The following is a 21,477-nucleotide window of genomic DNA, read 5'->3' as shown; positions in this document are numbered from 1 at the left end:
ACAAGCAACTTTCCCCGTATTATGTAGGGTCTTAAAGCAAAGAGAACGTTGCCTTTCTAAACGGAAATTTTCCACCTCTCAAATCTCCTGATATGCTCCACCAAGAAATTTTTCCGTCGGAGCATCTAAACAGTGATGTTAATGAGGTCTCCATTAAATTATCAGAGAACATTATTTGCCAAAGGTTATAGGAATGTCAAGAGATTAGAGGTTATGCCACGGATCCTTTAGCGCATGCGTGCTTCGTTGTCTATGTGAACGATGTATTGCAGCTGGTGATTGCTCTAATTTAAACAATCGTTGAAACAATTTTAATAATTTATATTCTTTTTTCTTTATTATTCGTATTTATTGTAATCAATATTTTCCTTAAACAGGGGCTTCCACGTGACTCACTTTTTCCTTTCTGATCCTACAGTGTTTGATGAAATTTGTTTGCTTTTGCAAGTTCTATCACCTTTTCCAGTTGTGATCATTATTTATTATTATTATTTACATCCAGAATGTTCTCCTTACTAAAGGGATGAATATATTTCTGCCCACGAAAGTAAATTTTTAGCGAGCTTTCATTATAAAAATAAACAAAAAAATAAACAAAAAATAAACAAAAATAACCAAAAAAACTTTTGACACTTTATTAAATAAAATTAACCATCTCCGTGGAAAGCTCTCCTTTCTAAATTTTTCTTAGCAGTAATTTAAATTTGTCCAACAATTTTTTTAAAGTCTCTAAGTTTTTATCATAAGTATTTTTAAAGTAAATGCGTTTTTATAATAAGTACTAAAGTAAATATGCTTTTATATCAAGTTTTTTAAAGTAAATACGTTTCTAAAATAATATTATTAAAATACATACATTTTGGTAATAAATGCAGTTGAAAAGTGCGTTTCTATAACAATATTATTAAATTAAGTAATTTTTCATAATAAGTTCTATTAAAATAAATAAGTTTTATAGTAGTACATGGTTTTGGGCTATAAAAGACTAATCCAAATTTTGGTACCATAAATTGTTATGGAAATATGTATCTCCGTTAAAAATTGAATTACATGTGTTTTAAGTGTGTATTTTTTTCCTAGGGAGACTAAATATATTAAAAAAGTGAAAAATAATGAGAAACAATTTTGACAATAACTAATTTGCCAAAAATGGCAATATTTTGCCACACTCCTTAAATTGATATTGCTGTCTGTGCAGAATGTAAGCGTTAGAACTGAATAAGAAAAACAAGATTTTAAAGTGTGTTAAAGTGTATTCTCAGTGCCAATGTGGCCAACAACATTCATTCATGTTATTACTAAAATCAATTAATCATTTATGATAAAATTATGATTGAATAAAAACCACGTTTAAAACCACAAATAGTAACATTTATTAAAACCAGAATCCATTTCGGTGTTAAATGGTGGATATGTATGGTGTATGGTATGTGGGATAAAACTACAGAGAAGACAAGACCAGATATGGTACAGATCAAAAGAGGTTACGCCAATTAGTCAGCTAAACATGCAGTTCAAAATAGAGCTGCGGTGTAGATATTTGAAATATTGACTAAAACTTATACTCAACTAATATGTTAATCTAATCACAGGAAAGTAGTATGATTAATATTAAGAAATTGTTTCGAATTATATACAGTAGGGAGCAAAAATTTTGAGAAGATATGTTTTTCTGTTCTAACTTTTTCTGTAAGCAATATTTCTCTATGATGGAAATTAGCAATTTGTACACTGCAAAAACAGCAGTGTAATATCTCTTCGAATTAGATGCCTAAATATTGTATGAAAAAAACTTTTGCTTCAAGTTACCACCAAATCTAGTAATTATTTACAATTTAAAGTGTGTATGAAAGCTCAAAACACCAACAAAAAAAAATTACACCAAGATCACTCGCCTTAGCACTATGCGTGAAATATTTTCACCTCCGAGAACGTCAGTGTCGGCCAATTTTGATTTCGCATGTGATTTTCTACAATCGAAAACGAGTTAGCGAGTATTTGTGGTTGTCTTTGTTGTTTTTCATCCGCACTGGCTAAAGTTTAGTGTTAGAAACTTGTATGTATGGTTCTAGTTGTGTAATAAAGATATTCATATTTTAATTTCTATCTTCTCCATCTCTGTTAAGCCTAGTTCGTGATCGGCTTAATATTCTCTTTTCTACGCATATGTTTGATTAGCAAACTAATTTTATTTTTAGAACAAATTTATGTATGAAACCTAAATTCTTACTTTATAATATCTCGTTACTGATTCTTATGTGTGTCATATCAAAACTATTCGTTTTCCCTTATTGTTGCAACGTTGCTAACATCATGTTAGTATTGGCTAACATCATGCTTGTTATTCAGTCACGATAACATTTAAAATTAAAAGTAAGTATGAAACATATACTAATCAATGAAGTTACTTTTACCATACAATATTAAGCAAGAATCATAATTTAGGATGTATATGTACTATATCAGTTTGATTAGTTTGCTAATCAGACAATACACACACAGCGCAGACAGAATATTTTACAAATTCAAACAAAAATGAATGGAAGTTAAATAATATAATTTTTTTACATGACATCTATCTATCTATCTATATCTATATATATATATATATATATATATATATATATATATATATATATATATATATATATATATATATATATATATATATATATATATATATAGATAGATAGATAGATATATAGATAGATAGATAGATAGTCCCTGGCCAAAATATTCAACACAATGAAGTTTTTTAATAATTATATGTTTTGCACGAGTGTATGTACAATACTTTTAAATCTAAACATACAGGTAATGAGTTATAATTCAGGCGATTTTTTATGTACTTCCTATTTGTATTTATTTTTAACGTATTGCATTACAATGTTAAGCAAATGATACACAAACGTAAACAAGTGCAAACCGGTTTCAGAGGCTTGAAAACAATATAGCTGTACAGTATCACTTGATAATTAAGATTTTACATAGAATCTTATAGTGCGTCTAATAATATGGCTGGGGACTGTATGTATATATATATATATATATATATATATATATATATATATATATATATACAGTAATAGTTGTAAATGGTTTTTTAACCATTTATAACTAGCATTTTTTAGAAACGTGAAAAAAAATATTTAACTAGATCATCTAATCTGCTTTTCGTAAGGTAATGGGATTGGAAAGTGTTGGATACAGGAAATGTGTTGAAGGGAATGGAGGAAATATTGTGCTGTCAATACTGGGAGTCGAACCCCTGTTCTGTCGGTCATATGATTGACAGATTAACCGGCTCTGCTATGATATGTTCGCAGTTGCAAAGAAATAAGTGGCTTCATTAGGTGGTTCTAGTTGCTGCGATACAATTCTGGTTGTTTCATATTAGGCGAAGGCAGTTAATTAACTGTTTTATTCAAACTTAAGGGAATAATTACTATTTCATTTATGATTATTTGATTCTTTTGATTGAATATGGTAAAATAGCCATTAAAAGTTTTCCGAGAAATTTCTCAGAGTATATATATATATATATATATATATATATATATATATATATATATATATATATATATATATATATATATATATATATATATATATATATATATATATATATATATATATATATATATATATATATATATATATATATATATTTTACTAAACTAAACTCAGTGGTTTGGCAGTTCATAGAGGGCCAAGACCTACTGTGCCCATCTCAGCTTTCTTGATCTTGGGTTTTGGGATGCAGGAGCAAATGTTCCGATCAGGTGGTCAACCGAACGCGGAACCCCCAGTGTTTAGCTCCCAAGCATGCTTGGTACTCATTTATCGAAGGGATGAAAGGCTGAGTCAACCTGTCCTGGCCAGAGGATCGAACCCTGTGACACGGTTGCGCGTAGCGCTACCACTCAGCCACAGGGCATATCATATATATATATATATATATATATATATTGCCACTGTTACAAATGATATATGACCTGTATGTATTTCAATATTTTTGTTTTAAAACTTGCAAATGCACACGAAAAGAGAAAATACTTTAAAATAAATCAAGTTTCCGATTTCCTTTTATTCAAGAAGAAAAATATTTTCCGCAAAAAAAAAAAGAAAATTCAAAGAAAGAAAACTTATATTTACGCATAAATACTCTTTTTTGTTACCGACATCAGAATTGTTCTTTTCATTTCCTTGATGCTCGATGTAAGAAAATTTCCCAGCTGGGGAATTTCCCATCGCTTTGGTTTGTAAAAAGGAACACAAGATCAAACAATCTGAACAATCAATTGAGTTCTCAAACTTCTCGATCTGTGGATTATTATGGATAAATATTATTTTTGCTTCAAATACATAAGCGTTATTTAAATTATGCTAAGCAGTTTCGAAGATTTCGTGAAAAATCAAAAGTCTCTACTAATTTTTTTCCGAGTAAAATGTTCAATTTTTTTTATAAATTCGTGGTATTTACATTTTTTTATTTACATCACATTCATAAAAATAAATAGAACCTAAATAAGGTTTAAAAACGGGACTTTTTTTCGAATCGGGAATTGTTACAAACTACTACTTGTTATGCAGTTTTTTAGTCGCTTAATATTCCACTGGATAGACTAATTTGAAAAATACATTATTCAAGGAATAAAGAAAAGTATTAACCTTTTCTTTCGCCTGAATTAAATTCAAGACAGAATAAAAAATTTTGTTCTTTTTTTACTTTTTTATTGAAAGGAGGGTTTTTTTGTAGCATGAAAGGATTTATTATTTTAATCAATTTCCGTCTGAGGCTACAATGTTACAGCTTATAAGCAATATCATACATTTTATTTTAATATTATACCTTCATTTTAGATAGTTTATACAGTTATTTTATGTTTGACTTATTGCTGTTTATTCAGGCATAGTCCTAAAACTGTCAAGACATGTAATTTAAAAGTAAAAAAATGACTTGTTACATTTCATTAATTTTCTCCTTTCTGTAGTTCTAATTTCATTGACTTCATTTTGTTTCAACAGGAAATCAAATAGTGCAGAACTATAAAATCCAATAGTGTAAAATAAAAAAAAATAAAAAATCTCTCTTTAGCCAAAACTAAAATTTTGAAACTTTGAGCATTAAGAGTTTTGACGCTTATTAAAAAACTGCAGGTAAAAAAAATTATATATAGGTGGGGGGTAGTTATTATTATGTAGAACAGCAGGCATATTATTTCGAATATCAAATAAAAATTTGCATTTTAAAACTCTTCAGTGGTTAATTTATCGATTGGTTAATTATGGTTATATATATATATATATATATATATATATATATATATATATATATATATATATATATATATATATATATATATATATATATATATATATATATAGATAGATAGATAGATAGATAGATAGATAGATAGATGTGTATGACATGACATTGCTAAGTATTAAATGGAACGTCTGACATAATTTGGAACTTTTGCTCATCGTGTTACTTCAAGTTCATTCCAAGTGAACATCAGATTTTTCCAGCTGCAATTTTAAGCTTAAGTTCCATAGACAGCATCAAAAACTTATGATTGTTGCATTATCCGCGTTACTCGTTTTCTGTTATTTTTTTAAATAAATAAGTATTTATATCTTCTTTGAGTTGGGAATAATGCATATTGGGTTAAAACTTTTATATTCAAACAGGTATCGCAGGATTTCACTCTAAAAATATTTAGAAGACTGATTTAATCATTCTAATTATTTAATGTATGATGGTGTTATCCTTTGCTAATTCTTGTCCTAAATAAATGCAATTCTCCAATTTCTACTCCTTTTATTTTGATTTCTTTCCTCCTTGACTTAGCATTAAATATTGTTTTCCTAAAAATTTATTTTCAGTCTTACACAAATACTAATTTCACATAGCTCGATTGTTGGTCATTTCTTTTAGTCTAGGGTTTCGTAGATAATTGATAATTATATATATATATATATATATGTATATATTTATACATATAAAAATCATTCACTTCCCAAAAGATAAAAACACATTCGCCCAACAATATAAAAAGTACAAATGGTATGCATTTAATAAATTTAGAGTGATGCCAAAATCAAATGAAAGAAAAATTTCTACTCCTCTTATTTTGATTTCTTTCCTCCTTGAATTAGCATTAAACAATATTTTCCTAAAAATTTATTTTCAGTTTTACACAAATACTAATTTCAGATAGATCGATTGTTGATCATTTCTTTTAGTCAAGGGTTTCGTAGATAATTGATAATTATATATATATGTGTATATCAATATAAGATGAAAACACATTCGTCCAACAAAATAAAAAGTACGAATGATATGCATTCAGCGAATTAGAGTGATGCCAAAAACAAATTGTGTCATTTTGTCTATCTCTACTCATAACATAATTTAACATTCCGTTCTACATAAAAATAAATGATTTTAAAACAATGCCTGATTAGAAAAAACGTAATTAACTGCATTTTTAAAATTTAAGTGCTTCGTTTTGACAAAACTGTCCAAAATCTCTGTGTCAATTCAAAATATGCTAAAAATAATTCCAAATTTTGATATATTACCCTGCCGAAATATTAATGTATCCAGTAATGTACTTTTTTTTTGCTAAAATTGAAGTTTTATAAGTATACAATTATTATTTCTTTTTTCATTTCATGAAATTGTTAATGTGCAGAGTATTTCGGTTAAATAGAAAATTTACATTTTATGCCTTTCATTTTAATTACGATCATTTACACTTTTCAAGACATATCCATTTTAAGATTAATAGTAGCAAAAAAAAATGAATTTTCATTTTTCAAGCAAAACTGCTTTTCACATTGCGTGATATTTGAAAGATTTTTATTTTTACTGAATTCTTTTTTTACGTTAAATGGTTTAATTACCCGATGTTTCAAGGGCCATTTACTTAAAACGAAGTGGTACTCATAGAAGACCCTTTTGCTTTATTAGAATATGAATGTTTTGCAATTATTGTGGTTGTTAAAAGTGACATTTCACTTTCTTTTGCCCAAGTGTAACTTTATTTGAAAACATATTTCTTTTTTGTTTTTCAGATTTTAAACTCAGAACGATATTAACACTAGCAACGCCGTTGGGGATAATTTTTGATCTTTTTTTGACATTTCTTACGCTGTTTTTCACGATATGCCAGAGGTTCAAAGTTCATATTTCTTTATCTTTCCTAAAATATTTCCAAGTGAACTGTATCAAAATTTTAATGCGGTTAGGTTGATTATTAAAATAAATAAACATACAAATACTTAAAACTGCAAAATGGGTTATTTTGGCCAGTTTTCAAGGTTGCAAACCTTGTAAAGATGATTTGTAGAACAAAGATTGAGGTCTGCAGTAGAAAAATATTATGAAAAATGTCACACAACAGTTCGCTTTAAATTATATGTCATTTTAGATTCGATGTTCGAAGTAGCTTAGTTGTGATCTTATTGAATTATATATTTCTTACTGCATCCAAAAGAAACCATGTACATCCCAATTATAAATAGTTATTTTTGTTATAACCCAAGCTATGTAAATCAAAATGCAAATTTAATTCCAACTCTATGAAAAATAGTGGCTAAGTAAGGAACCACACATGAACTCCGGGACTACAGATAATTCTTTTTACCTCACTAAATCTTGCAGATGAATTATTTCAGTTTAAAATGCACACATTATTTCCTCATTCATCGTTTGCATTGCAAAATAGTAACAAAACACTCAATGTATGGGTGAAAAAGAAAAAGAATGCCATATTTCTGAATGATATTCATTCAAATTTGTTTGCAGATGACAACATAAATTAGAAGTCTTCACTAATTTCGAACGAAATATTAGCACACTAAATGCAAAAAAATTATTCTACACGATGTGAAACTTGCAGGTGACTCGAACTGTTTATAACAACATTTGTGATTTTGCTGTCTTCTACCCTTACAGAAAAATAAGGTGATTTTAGGTTGTTTTGAAGTTGTCACATGTAAAAAATACAGCTGACGTAGAACAAAAATAGCCTCATAAATAAACCTTAATTTCAATCTCATTTTCACTTTACAAAACAGCCTCAGACATTATTCAAAAATAATTTTAGTTTAGATCGGGTGAAATTATTCGCACCTCAAATCTCTTGAAGTGTAGAAAAAATAATCCGTAGACTTCAAAAACTACTTCCCTAAGTTGATTTCTCTAAAGTAAATATCCATCAACCTCAAAAAAACCTCAAATGGCGAAACAACTTCATACACTTTGATTATACACTTTGGGAGATTGATATTTTAAGTTTGTTTTTGAAATCATCTTCAAATAAACCTCAAATCAACCTTGACACCTCAAAAAAACCTCATATAAACCTCAAAATACCTGAGACATTTATAAGGGAATGCTTAGATATTTTTCAAGGAATCTTTTGCCACCCTAATTACGAATAGTGGGATAATTTTTGTGGTGTTTGAAGAACTACGAAGTAATATTTTGCGCATCATACAGCTCCTTATTCATAAAATTATGTATCATTTAAGAGAAAAAAAAAGTACCTTTCAACATTGAAAGGCACATGATAAAACTTTTGATGGCAATGATTTATGCTAGAAGCCAAATCGACGATATTTTCTTGCCACTTTCAAGTCACACGGATAATCTTAATGCCATCACTAATGGTTAATTAATGTTGGAACTTCTATATTTGAAAGAAAAAATGAATGTTAATGCGCATTGTTTATATTCGTGTATTTGGTTTATTTTTTAGTAACCTGTGCTTTAACCAAAGAAGAATCTGTTATACAATATTATAATGCATTGTTATATTTTCAGTACGTCAATAAAAAAATAACAAAAAAATATTTAGAAACCCTTACTGAATTTTATTAATAAAGAAATTATTTATTTTGGAATAACATCAATTTCTCATGAGAGTGAAATTGACTATAACTGCGGTTTTAGATAAGTCCAAAATCAGGCTGTTCCAGTGTTAATTATTGCTACTTTCATCACAATATATAATGGAGGATAAATATGCCATGCAGCATGATACGTAAATTAAACGTAAAGTTTTGGGAAATGAGTAAAGTCAGTACGCTTTATACGTAAATTAATGTATTATTGACATAAAGATATTACCATTGATATATTTGGTAAAAAAAAAGCTTTTGTACAATTTACGTAACATGAACGGAATGGATTTTACCAACTACTCTTCCGTAAGATTGATTTCGCATATTTTACGAAAGAATATTTGCTATTTAGATTTAGTAAAATTGATTCTGCATATTTTACGTTTTATTGAGGAAGCAAATTCACCAATTAAATGTCAGTAAATGTCGGTTCAAATTTATTTACGCAAATTTTCTGTTTTTTGGATAACCACTTTTTTGTATAATTCGACGTTTCATTTTACGTACATTTTGACGATGTAAATATTATGTAAAAATTGCGTACTCATTCTTATCTAATAAAAAATGGTTGATAAAATAGCCGTAAAAAATTTCTTTGTTTACGTAAAATTTGACGTAAATTTTCGTTTCTTGGATAATCATTTCTTGTAATTCGACGTTTCAACTTACATAAATTCTGACGTACTTTTGACGTAAATAATAAGTAAAAATAACGTACTCATTTTTACCACGTATGGTAACCACATATGATTAATATTCTAAAGAAAAACGAATTTGTATGAGTAAAATTTTACATGAATTTTACGTCATTTTTAGATAACCATTTTTGGCAATAATTTGGCATTTCAATTTTATGTTAATTTTACGAATGCTTAGTATATTTTACTAGTTAAATGTACGTATTTTTGACATAAAATTGATGCTTTTCTGTATCTGTGATAATGTACTGTATTGGAGAATACATATACTACGCAGCATATAATGGAGAAACATTAGTTTAATGTAAATTACATTTTGCACCTCTCAAAACCGTTTATAATTATAATGTTTGTGCTTTAATTATTAAGCTGGTATTTTGTACTAATAAAGCTTGCAAATTTTTTGCAATCGAATAAGGCTAAACCTCCATGTTATTCTTCAGCAATTACAAAACATTTTTTCTACTTTCCTAAACATTTTTTGTGATTTAGTTAATTAATTATGATAGGGTAAACTAACCAGTGAAGGAACACTTAAGCTTCGCTTGCCTTTTAAAAAATCATATTAATTTCAAAATTCTTAATTTTAGTTAAATGATAGTGTCAATATATTTGTCACCAATTGCAAATTATGTAGAATTTTTTTAGAGAACTTACATAATATTGTTTTCAAGTTTTGGAGGTTCAAATAACAAGTAGTAAGAAGACCAAGTGAAGGAACAGCACTTACCAGTGAAGGAACACAAGATTGCCCAGTAACGGAACACTTAATTTTGGTTATTTTTTAATGCTCTTTAAGAATTTATTAGCCATACAAATATATAAAAACAAGATAATTTGTGAAATTATAACATACAAGTACTTGTAAAATGCTAACTTTTTTCTGTAATCATGAACTAGAAATTAAAGTGATGTTAAATACAAAATAAAAAAAAAATCATTCTTTCTTATAATTTGACAGTCAAATCTAAATCATTGTGTCATCCGATGCTGTTTATTATTATTATTATTTCATCACCTTTTTGTTTACTCTTTTTCCTCTTATTTCTTGAAGCTTTTTTTCTTTTTTAAGAACTTTTTCTTTCTTTTTCTTCTCCATATTCTCTTGTTTTAACTTTTTTTTAGATCCTTCAGCCTCTTGAAATTTTTGCCATTTCTCTGTAGTTAGTGCAAAGGGTAATTTATTCGTTTTTCTCCTTATTTGACCTTTCTTTTTATTATCAATATTTGACCAATGTAAATGGTTCTCCCAAACTTCTTCTGATTATTCAGCAACATTTCTAGAATGCCTTTCTCGAAAATAGACGGGGGAAAGGTGTCTTGAAGTTTGAGAAAAATCCATCTCTTGTTGACTTATATCTAGAGGATCTTTAGAAGTACTGATTTTACTTATAGAATCATTTCGTTTTTCAACTAAGAGAGGATCAGCATGAGGACTCATTTCAAATTCGATATCTAAGATGCATTCATTATCAATACTAGTTTCAGTTCCAAAGTTTGATTTAACCAAGTGGTCTTCTTTTAATACGCACTTCTTCCATATTAAAAAAAGTACAGGCTGTTGGAAATTTTCGATGTTAGACTCTTCAGTCAATGCTGCGTTAAAAATTTGCAACATATCTTGAGGGATTTCCCTCTCAAGCTTCTGAAGAAATTGAGTATCGTTTCTGTTTCACTCTGTTTTTTGTTGAGGAGCTTGCTTCTAAATTCTAACATAGGAAAGTAGTTTTCATAAATTACATAATGACGTTGCTATCCTATAATGATAACTTATTAGGAGATCTTGGTGCAAAAGCCAGCGAAAAAATGTTCTGTTCAGATTTTTATGATTATATTTAATTAGTTTTCGATTTGTAAACATAGTTTATTAAGTTGCCTAACATTTGATGCAACCACACACCCCATTAATAAATATAAATTATAATTTTTTCATAAATTAAGCAATTAAATTAACATTTTGAACTGAAATTATTTCAGGAATTATTCATACAATTTTTAACAAAATTTCCATTGTCCTCTATATAGCAGAATTACTTATCCTAGAGTCATGTAAAATCATATTTCGCACATTACTGTTCCTTCGCTGGAAGTATTCCCAGTGAAGAAACCTGTCTTTTTCTTCACTGGTTAGAAGTTGTTTTTTGTCTTTTAAACAGAATTTTGATGTATAATATGACTAAAAGTACAAGAAAATTAAAAAATTTCTTTTATTTTCATTAACTGGGAAAAAAACCCAGTAAAGGAACACTTGTTCCTTCACTGGTTTTTCATCGTTTGGTGATCCAGTGAATAAACACCCCCTTATCTCAGTACTTAATTATGCTACGGTGCTTTAAAAAAAATAAAACGTAACTTCAATAACTATATTTTGAATTCTCTATTTCACAGTGAGAAAAATAAGACTATTACATGCAATTAATTCCACTTCAAACATATAAATACAAACACTCACCTTATAATTTTTTCAACGAAACAAGGTGTTGCAGAGATAATAACAAATTCAAAAATTTTTCCAGAGAAGTCTATTTGACCAGGTAATCCAAAACATTGCTAGATGACTTCCTATTGTTTGGCAATCTAAAGAAAAACTTTCAAATTCTTATTTTTAATGAATATATATGAAATGTTCCTTCACTGGGAAGTGTTCCTTCTCCGGTTAGTTAACCCTATTTTGAATTCTAAATTTACAAATGAGTAAACTAGTTTTTAACGTAATTAAGATACAGTCTCTGATGCAACATTTCGTGTGCAATGCTCTGTTGTCAAAAACAATGTTCTGTTTTTTGTCCACTAAGAAAGTAATATATACTATTTTCCTGTAAAAATCCTTGATAAAAATGATAGAATCCGGAACGTATGAGCAGTTATAGAAATTTATGTATCATTGAATGTTACAACACAGTAAAATAAACTTATTTAAATTTCGAAAATGTGTAGACTATTTTCAACAAATCATACCTATTCTTACAAAAACAATAAATGACAATTAAATAAGTAATAACGCTTGTAAGTCTAATGAATAAATTGTTTTTCATGATAACTTACACTTAGTTTTCAAGTACGAATACCATTTACTTATATACAAAAACAAACTTAATGATAAAATGGAAAAAACTGTAAGATTCCTATCAAAATTCCAATTACAACATATGGCTAAAATACCACCAATCTTTTCGATATTTTAATACTACATTTTTGAAATCATTTAAGTAAATAAAAATAATACGAATTTTCTAATGATTAATATATTTGATGGTAATAGTTAAGATAATTAATTACATAATTTACAAGAATTTAAATTTTATTTCAAAGCGATGGAGAAATTTCTGTACATTTATTTAGTAAAGTGCTTGGGATGAGATGGTAAGCAAAGTTACTTATTTTCTTTAAATTAGTTGATACAGTCCAAACTAACCCTTCTTATATTTGTAAAACTTGTGTATGATATTTTTGATATTGTTGGCAATATTAAAAGCTAATTTTAAAGAATCATATTCCAGGAGCATAAATGCAATGTTTTTCAATTTTATCATCAAAAAAATTTTTTTCTCTAATTCTATTCAAGATCTTTTTTGAAATTTAAAATGACTGCTGTTTTCTCCCAGAACTTTGTTTTTATCTAATTTCATATAGATAGGATGCTTCAATGTTGATAACAGTAAAATGGAAACTTCTTTAGGTAAGACTTGGATTACTTATCTTACCTCGATAACACTGGGCTTGTAATATCCATAAAATACATTTGAATGTATAAAATCATAAATAGCAATCTATAACAATCCTCATAACATGTAACTCATAATAGCAAATTTGTGCCGGCAAGCATTTAGCACTTTTCGAAAATTTAATTACATTTTTGTTAATGCCATTAGATTTTGATAAAATGTTGATGTAAATGTCAATGTTAATGTCATTAGAATTTGATAAAATGAATGAAGCTCACTTTGCAAATTTTTGCTTTACCTGAAACCAGGTTTGAATCCTGGGTAATTCGTAAGATATATATATATATATATATATATATATATATAATATGCGGTGTATCCACACCGATATTTTTTAGTTAATTAGGTGAAAGAAGCATGATTAAAGAGTCCAGATTGTGCATAATCTCCTTTTATTAAGTTGCGATGGTGAAATAGCAGTTTAACCCCTCTCCAAAGCGGGAGAGGGGGAACACATATCCCGTCTAAGCTGACGGATTTTATTTAAGCATTATAAACAACAAAAAGCCACGCAAAAACTTGTGCTCTGCGTTTTATAGGATGATTAAACAGTGTAAAAAAGTCCAGTCATATGCTTTTTCTGTATTCTTACGCCTCATCAAATTTATTTATTACTCATAGCAAATCGTTTAATCTTTCCTTATATGGAAGTGAAAGATCTTAAAATAACTTCTCTTTTGAAGTATAAATCTAATTATTATTCATTGGCATGTTTTTAGCCTTGAAGTCCCAAAATAGAATTTCTACCCTTATCCTTTAATAAAGATATTTTATGAAAAGGAATGAAGTTTTAATGCTTTTATTAATACAAAAGTATTTAATTTTTGTATTACATATATATATATATATATATATATATATATATATATATATATATATATATATATTAAAACATTAGAACGCACAATTTTTCGGATGTTATCGGGTAAGCTGATAACGATATTATATGTGTGTTTATGTATATATGTATATAGAATAAGATTTTTTCAGTAACTATTTATTTCATTTTATAAAATACTTCTTTGTACGGTACGCGTAAAACTATGATCGCAATAATGTACATGAATTAAATAAGAAATAAATATTAATTATAAAAATATCTTAGTTATTATGAATAAATTTTCAGCGAATGTTTGAAGTTTCGAAATGTAGTCCTTAATTAACCAAAGCAATTTGTCTAACTACGCGATTTTATTGACACTAATTTTCACCTTGCTTACTCCAAACAATCTCCTCTTTCAAAATGTTATCAATGCAATTGAACAGTTGATTCATTTGCAAAATCTAATCATTCACCTCCGTAAGCTTGCAATCTTAAACTCAATACAGTTGATAATGATACACTTGCAATTGACTTTATTTAAACCGCTTCTCGTGAATTGAATCTGATGTTTGTGCTCTAAAAAAATAAGGTTTTCTATATTTGTGAAAAGTAATATAGAAAACCAGGATTTTAGAATTATTTGATATAAACTAAATTGGGTATATTCACATAAAATAAATGGAACAATATTTCCCAAATTATTCACAAAGACCTTTTAAAATTTAAATGGAGTCTGCTTTTCGAGGATAATAAATAAATTTCGATATAAAATTTGTATATACCATTAACAATTAACATTATAGACATTTTATTTCAAAGATACATACTTAAGTATGTATTTAAAGTACACTGAGTGGCCAAATTATTATGACCACCTCAGAGTTTTATGCAAATGAGTTATTGCGTCACAGCGTTGCCGCTAGAGGGCAAGATAACCATAACACGGGAATGCTGGACAAGTGAGTCATCAGTTATACTGTGTTGCTTGCTCAGATATGGGAAAGAAAAGTGATTTAACTGACTTTCAACGTGGAATGATTGTGGGTGCGAGATGTGTCGGAACGAGCATCAGCAAAACGGCTGCACTTGTGAAGTGTTCTAGAGCAGCAGTTGTTAATGTGTACAAAAAATGGACAATCAAGCAAAAAACCGGATCTCAACGTCAGACCTGTGGTCGTCACAGGGTACTGAATGCTCGATCAGAGAGAAGGCTGGCCAGGGTTGTGCAGCGCAACAGGAGAGCAACAGTGCGACAAATTGCAAGTGATCTTAATCAAGGAGCAACTGTGAACGTCTCTGAACGTACTGTTCGACGCACATTGCGCCGTATAGGGTATGGAAGCAGACGACTGAAGGGGTGGTCATAATAATTTGGCCACTCAGTGTATATCAATCTATGATATTATATATTTTCTATTATCTATTAAGTGTATTTATTGGTATAATATTTTATTAATTCTAATAAGAGATAATACCAATTATTTTTTAAGAAATAACTTTAATTCAAATGCTTAAAAAATAAGGAGAAAATGGAGAAAATGAATATATATTCTTACAAAAAATCAAACATTTCATGAAGATCCTATTTTTAGAATAAAGTCGAAAAAGTTAGTCTACAACTTCATTTTTGTTGATTTGTAGATACGAAATGGAACATATATTACTACAGAATGCAATCTATTACATTCCATTTTTCACACAATATATTCTATTCACACAATATATATATATATATATATATATATATATATATATATATATATATATATATATATATATATATATATATATATATATATATATATATATATATATATATATATATATATATATATATATATATATATTCTATTTTTCACACAATTAAAACTTTCAATGTTTCTAAGGTAAAAAACTCCTTTAGAGTTTCGATGATAAAAAATATAAAATTTAATGTACTTTTACGCATTTACATCTAGTGCATTTTTGAAGTGGTGTTCGTGAAATTTCTGTATGAATGATAGTGCATATTGGAGAGATGATAAACAGTTAAAACTCCATATACTCTGCTTCATCTCGATATTTTCATGTATGAAAAAAATAGGTAAATCGCTCTTGAGCAAATATGAAATCTTAAGGAAAGTTAAATGATTGCAGTGCGTGCATAGTCAGTTAGTACACGCATACCGGTTCTTAAAATTGAAATATTTGTAAATATATGGAATTTCAGGGTACGTGAAATTACTGTATGAGTGATAGCGCACAGTAGAAAGTTGCAGAACAATTAAAATGTCATATACTCTGCTTTACCTCGATATAAATCTCCAATACCCATTTCTTTAAAATAATAGAAGAAATTAAAATAATTTTAAATATAGATTTCTCTTACCTATTTTACACAGAAAACGAAATTTTCTGAAGTTTTATTATTTTGCCACAATAAAGAGTAAAATATCTTCCAAACCTGTAAAGAAATTTACATATGCAATTAAAATTTTAAGAGAAAAAAAATAAATGTTTCGAACAATGCAGACGTAAATAAACAGCAAAAGTAAAAGAGCACGAATAAATTTTATAATTTGGCAAAAAAGAATAAGAATGAATATGAACAATCAAAACGAAACATTAAGAATTAGAAATGTGATTTAAAACTAAGCTGATCACGCTATTGCGTGTATAGCTTAAGTTTTAGAATAATTAATTTGTAATATACTTCAGAGTATCATGAAAAGCAAATTACAAAGAGAAAATTAAAAAAATATTCGTATAAATTTTTAAAAATATTCAGAAATAAATATTCATTAAAGTACATTTCTAATTAAAATTCTTTATGACGCATTTCATTCGCCAAATTTTCAGAAGTTGTATCATTATTCAGCAATATTTGAAATGCATATGTAAAACATTAAAAATAAACAAATTTTCAGACTCCAAATAATTATTTAAAAAAATTGCATTTAACTTCTTACGTACTATTGCTTACTATTTTTTTATAATATTACTCTTGCTTATCTTAAAATTCTATACTATCTATTACTATCTAAAAATTCTATACTATCTATTACTATCTAAAAATTTCTTGCTTATGTTATTGCGCTTAATCTATGATTCATAATAAAAAATTAAGTTAATTATAGAAGCAAACAATGTTGCATTTTTTCAATGGAACTAATAAGTAAAAGCATAATTAAGTCGAGGATTATTTTTAACCGAAAAGGTATTTGCACATATGCTTTTAATTTCTAAATATAGAATTACTCAACTATTTAAAACTTGCTATTAAATTAAAAACTTTAAAATAAACGCCATTTGCTTTAGTTTATTAAAAATAAATGACAGAAATGTCTTTCCCAGATATTTTCCTTTCAATATTCAATTATAAATCTCAAAATAATGTTATACAAAATAAAGATTACTTAAACTATTAGTAATTGATTTCTTCAACAAATAATTTCTGATTTAAAAAACCCACATACCAAAAAACACTAAATTAATAAGTTAAAGTAAAGAATTATTATTACAGTAATTACAGAAATTTCGGCAATAATATTTTTCATTTATTTCTTTTTTTAAAGTATGACTGAAACAGAAAATTGAATGGAGTTGCGAATGTGAAGCAATCAATCTTCTCATTAATTAATTTACGAAGGAAGCTTAACAAATTATTTTTTTTCTTCCAAATTTATAGAAGATAAATGCAACCTTTTTAGAATAAAGTGTCTGAAATTAGTTTGGAAAAGCATAGATAAATAAAAACTAGTGTTATTCAATAATAATGAATATGTTAGGCTAGCTTTAATTCAAAATGTCGCAAATCGTTATTCTTAAATTATGTTTAATATTTTTTTTGCTAATTACACTACTAGTTGCTTATATTTTGAAATCAATCTGCTTTTACTCTCAGAAATAAAACTCTCACTTTTGACGGCTCAGTAATTCCTGAGCTGTATTTCGTTAATTTTGAGAATCTTTTCCACGAGAAAATCATGTGATTTGTGACGGAACGTGAACTCTCAAATATATGATAAAAATGTGTCCTCAACTTGAAACCTCATCATAGTGCATTGCGGCTATTGTTAACTAGAATGACGAAACTAGGATGAAGACCAGTTAATCGAACTCATAGTGACAAAAAAAATAACCTCTGTCCTGTATGGTTATAATAGAGCTCTGTCCTGCATGGCCATTGTAGAAGTGGCCTCGTACCAAGAAGATCCCCCTCTGGGCGTGGTTCTAATTTATCTCTCTGTGCTATCTGTCTTTCTTGTGTTGTTGGTGCGACATTGATTTGTGTATATGGTCCACACAATAAAGTGATTTTTAGAAAAGTTGGACATGTTTAGCACCGCGATGTTCTTTTTTTTTGTTCTGTTTTTTTTGGAAAAAAATGGATTGACGAAATATTTCGTTAATTTTGACGACAATTTGCTCCTAGCATATACTAGGAAACGGTTTCGTCCGAAACGAAAAAAGTTTCGAGACATTTGGATATCCATTTCTACAGTGTAGTTCAGTTAAAAAAAAACTTTCTGAGGCTTTTTCACAATATTTATTATATCGTTGAATAATACGTATGTGGTGAAAATAGCTTATTATTTCATTGTTAAATCTGCATGGTATTGCTATTTTGTTACCGATTAAAAAATTACGGATTTTATTACCGATTCAACAATCAGTAATGTTTATTCAGAGATTGATGCAGGAGTAGCAAGCAAGTCCTATGAAATTTTCAGTGTCAGTTGCAAAACAAATTATTTATATAATGAGTTCTTATTGGCCATTCACAAATATTGCATCCTAATGATACTTGTAAGAAGGAATAAAAGGAAAAGTCTTCCCTTTAAGTATTAAACCAAGTAAGCGTCCATTAATAAAGTGACACATCGTAAATGCCAAATAGACTTCGTTAGCTATAAATTTTCCTTCGTAAACGAGAAACAGATATGAGCTCAGTTAATTGGTATTAACGATATTGCAAATAACTTTTTCCGCTGGGTAATCTATCTTATTAGAAATCTGTCAGCAATCTTAGCAATTTCATAAATCAATCGCCTTGTTAATTGAATAAGAATTGCTCGAGTAGTATTTTTCAGAATACAGCAATAAATCGTAAATTGTTTTTCGTTGTTTAATTTCATAACATTTCTTTCTTTTTTAAATGGTACTTTTGTTAAAATCAGAACATTGTACATAAAAATATCAGAAGAGTTTTAAGTGAACTTTTGTAATTATTATTTTATTACATTTTTCGATCTATTGTTTGAATAATGTCCCGGCATCTATACTAGGAGCAGGCAAAGTTGACTAAGCCTTTCATCCCTTCAGTGGCTCAATAAAATGAGTTCTTGGGACTATATGCTTGGGAACTAAGCACTTGTGGTTCCACGTTCAGGTGACCACTCTAGCGGAACTGCTGCTAATTGATTCCAATGTCAAGGGAACTAGAACGGGCACAGTAGGCATTGGCCCTCCTTGGACTGTTGATCCACTGAATTATGTTCGGTTCATTCGAATGATATTCCTCACTGTCGTTTCAGAATGCTTCCATGATGCTATTTTTTAACTTTAACTTAACAAAAAAATTTTTAAGCATATTTTGCAAAATTTATGTACAAAATGTATAATTAAAGAAATAAAGTAAAATGTTTTAAAGTATGCTTACTAGAAGTTAAATAAAAAATGGAAAATCGAGTAAGCATTTATTAAAATGACCATTTCTAAATTACTTGAACACAAACATATTTATTATAGGTCATGTTTGAACCATTATGTGTTATTGCCATCAAGAAGTCCTTTTTTAAATTGACTAAGAATAAGAATGTACGAATTATACGCTAATACTTAAAGATGCTCGTAACGATGAGGGTATAAGTTTTATTTATTTCTTATGGAGAGTAACAAGACATCCGAGCAAAAGGGGAATTAAAAATATTTATAAACATTGAGAACAGTCATGAGTATATCTATGAAATCAGAGCATCCGTGAAGGTAGAAGTGTTACCAATGAAAAAATACATATTAAAATTTTAGAAAATTACATTGAATTTAATTAGTTTTTAAAATAATACAAAAACTACTTTAGAAATAGATCTTCTATTCTCTTTAAAAAAATTTCAGTAAAAGTTGCACTTGCTAATATAAATCGCTTCCAACGCAAGATGATAAATGAAAACCTTTACGAAAACCATTTGAATCCTTAACTTTGGTTATGAAAATATTTGAAATTGAGAATAATTTCAACCATATCTTAAGAGCCGTGGTGGCTAAAGGGATAGAGCATTCGCCTTCCAAAGAGGTAAGCCGATTTCGAGTCCTAACGATGGCTGGCTGATACGAATTCCGCAAATGGCTCGTCCCGACCACTGTGCTGACGAAAAATATCCCCAGTGGTAGACGGTAGAGTCCCCTTACCGTCATATTAAGCGTGGGAGTTTTAGTGGTTTGCCTCTCCATGTAACGCAAATGCGGGTTAGAACATGAAAAAAAGTTCCCCACCAAGGCAAACATTCTCCTAATACTTGATTTAGGAGTTCTTGTGTCTTCTAGATTGGGCTCAAAATTAGAAAGCTACGGAGTTGAACATTATTTGTCGTAAACTTAATATTGGATAAGCTGTTCATCTACGGTTATAAAACAATGATTAAATGCAACAATAACTGTAATGTCTTACAATATCTTGAAATCACTTTAGAGAAAAATTGGTAGCTTCGAGCTTATTTCACTACTATTGCAGTAAACGTGACACTAAAGCAGACTAAATGTGAGTGGACGTTAATTACCTTAATGATAATGTTGGGTAAAATTTTAGTAATAGATAATTCCAAGCCAAAAAATAATTGATCTTTCACTCACAAATATTAAATATATAGTAGTATTTATACACCAAATTACATCATGAGTTATTACTTTTAGTTGTTACTTTACATCATGAGTTGTTACTTTTAGTTGTTACTTTACATCATGAGTTGTTACAAAGAGTAAGGTCTAAACTACCAGAATATTGTAAAATATACCATGTTTCTAGCTCTATAGAAACACCAAAAAGCGTAGTAGTTTTTACCAAAGCACTTTGGTAATGACTTTCATAAGAAAGACAGCAAAATATTAATTTATAATATGCGATAAAATTTTGCAAATTTTGTAAAATTTGGTAATTTTATCATACCTTAAAGCATGGCCTAAGAACAATTCGGTTAATTGTACTTTTCAGTTTCGTATTTTTTTACTAGATGTTTGGTAATAAGAGCTATATATTTGAAAATCAAAATTTCTATAGGCGTTTACCATATGAATGATTAATCTTACCATTTTGCCATATGATCCATACCACATGTTA

General features: G+C 28.3%; 1 protein-coding gene across 4 annotated transcripts in view; it reads right to left on the bottom strand.

Moving 5' to 3' along the window:
• Positions 1–21,477, bottom strand: part of LOC107440096 (SCY1-like protein bma) — a 691,298-nt gene that overhangs the window by 500,532 nt on the left and 169,289 nt on the right. For all 4 annotated transcript variants that reach the window (XM_087154978.1, XM_087154980.1, XM_087154979.1 and 1 more), the window contains one exon: positions 16,531–16,605. The gene's annotated coding sequence lies outside the window, so the exon portion shown is untranslated. The remainder of the gene's footprint in view (positions 1–16,530; positions 16,606–21,477) is intronic.

Source organism: Parasteatoda tepidariorum, chromosome 11, assembly GCF_982258835.1.
Source record: "Parasteatoda tepidariorum strain Cologne lab strain chromosome 11, Ptep-v5.0, whole genome shotgun sequence".
Taxonomy (NCBI): domain Eukaryota; kingdom Metazoa; phylum Arthropoda; class Arachnida; order Araneae; family Theridiidae; genus Parasteatoda; species Parasteatoda tepidariorum.
The sequence above is the reverse complement of the archived record's forward strand: the minus strand, read 5'-3'. Positions and strand labels throughout refer to the sequence as shown.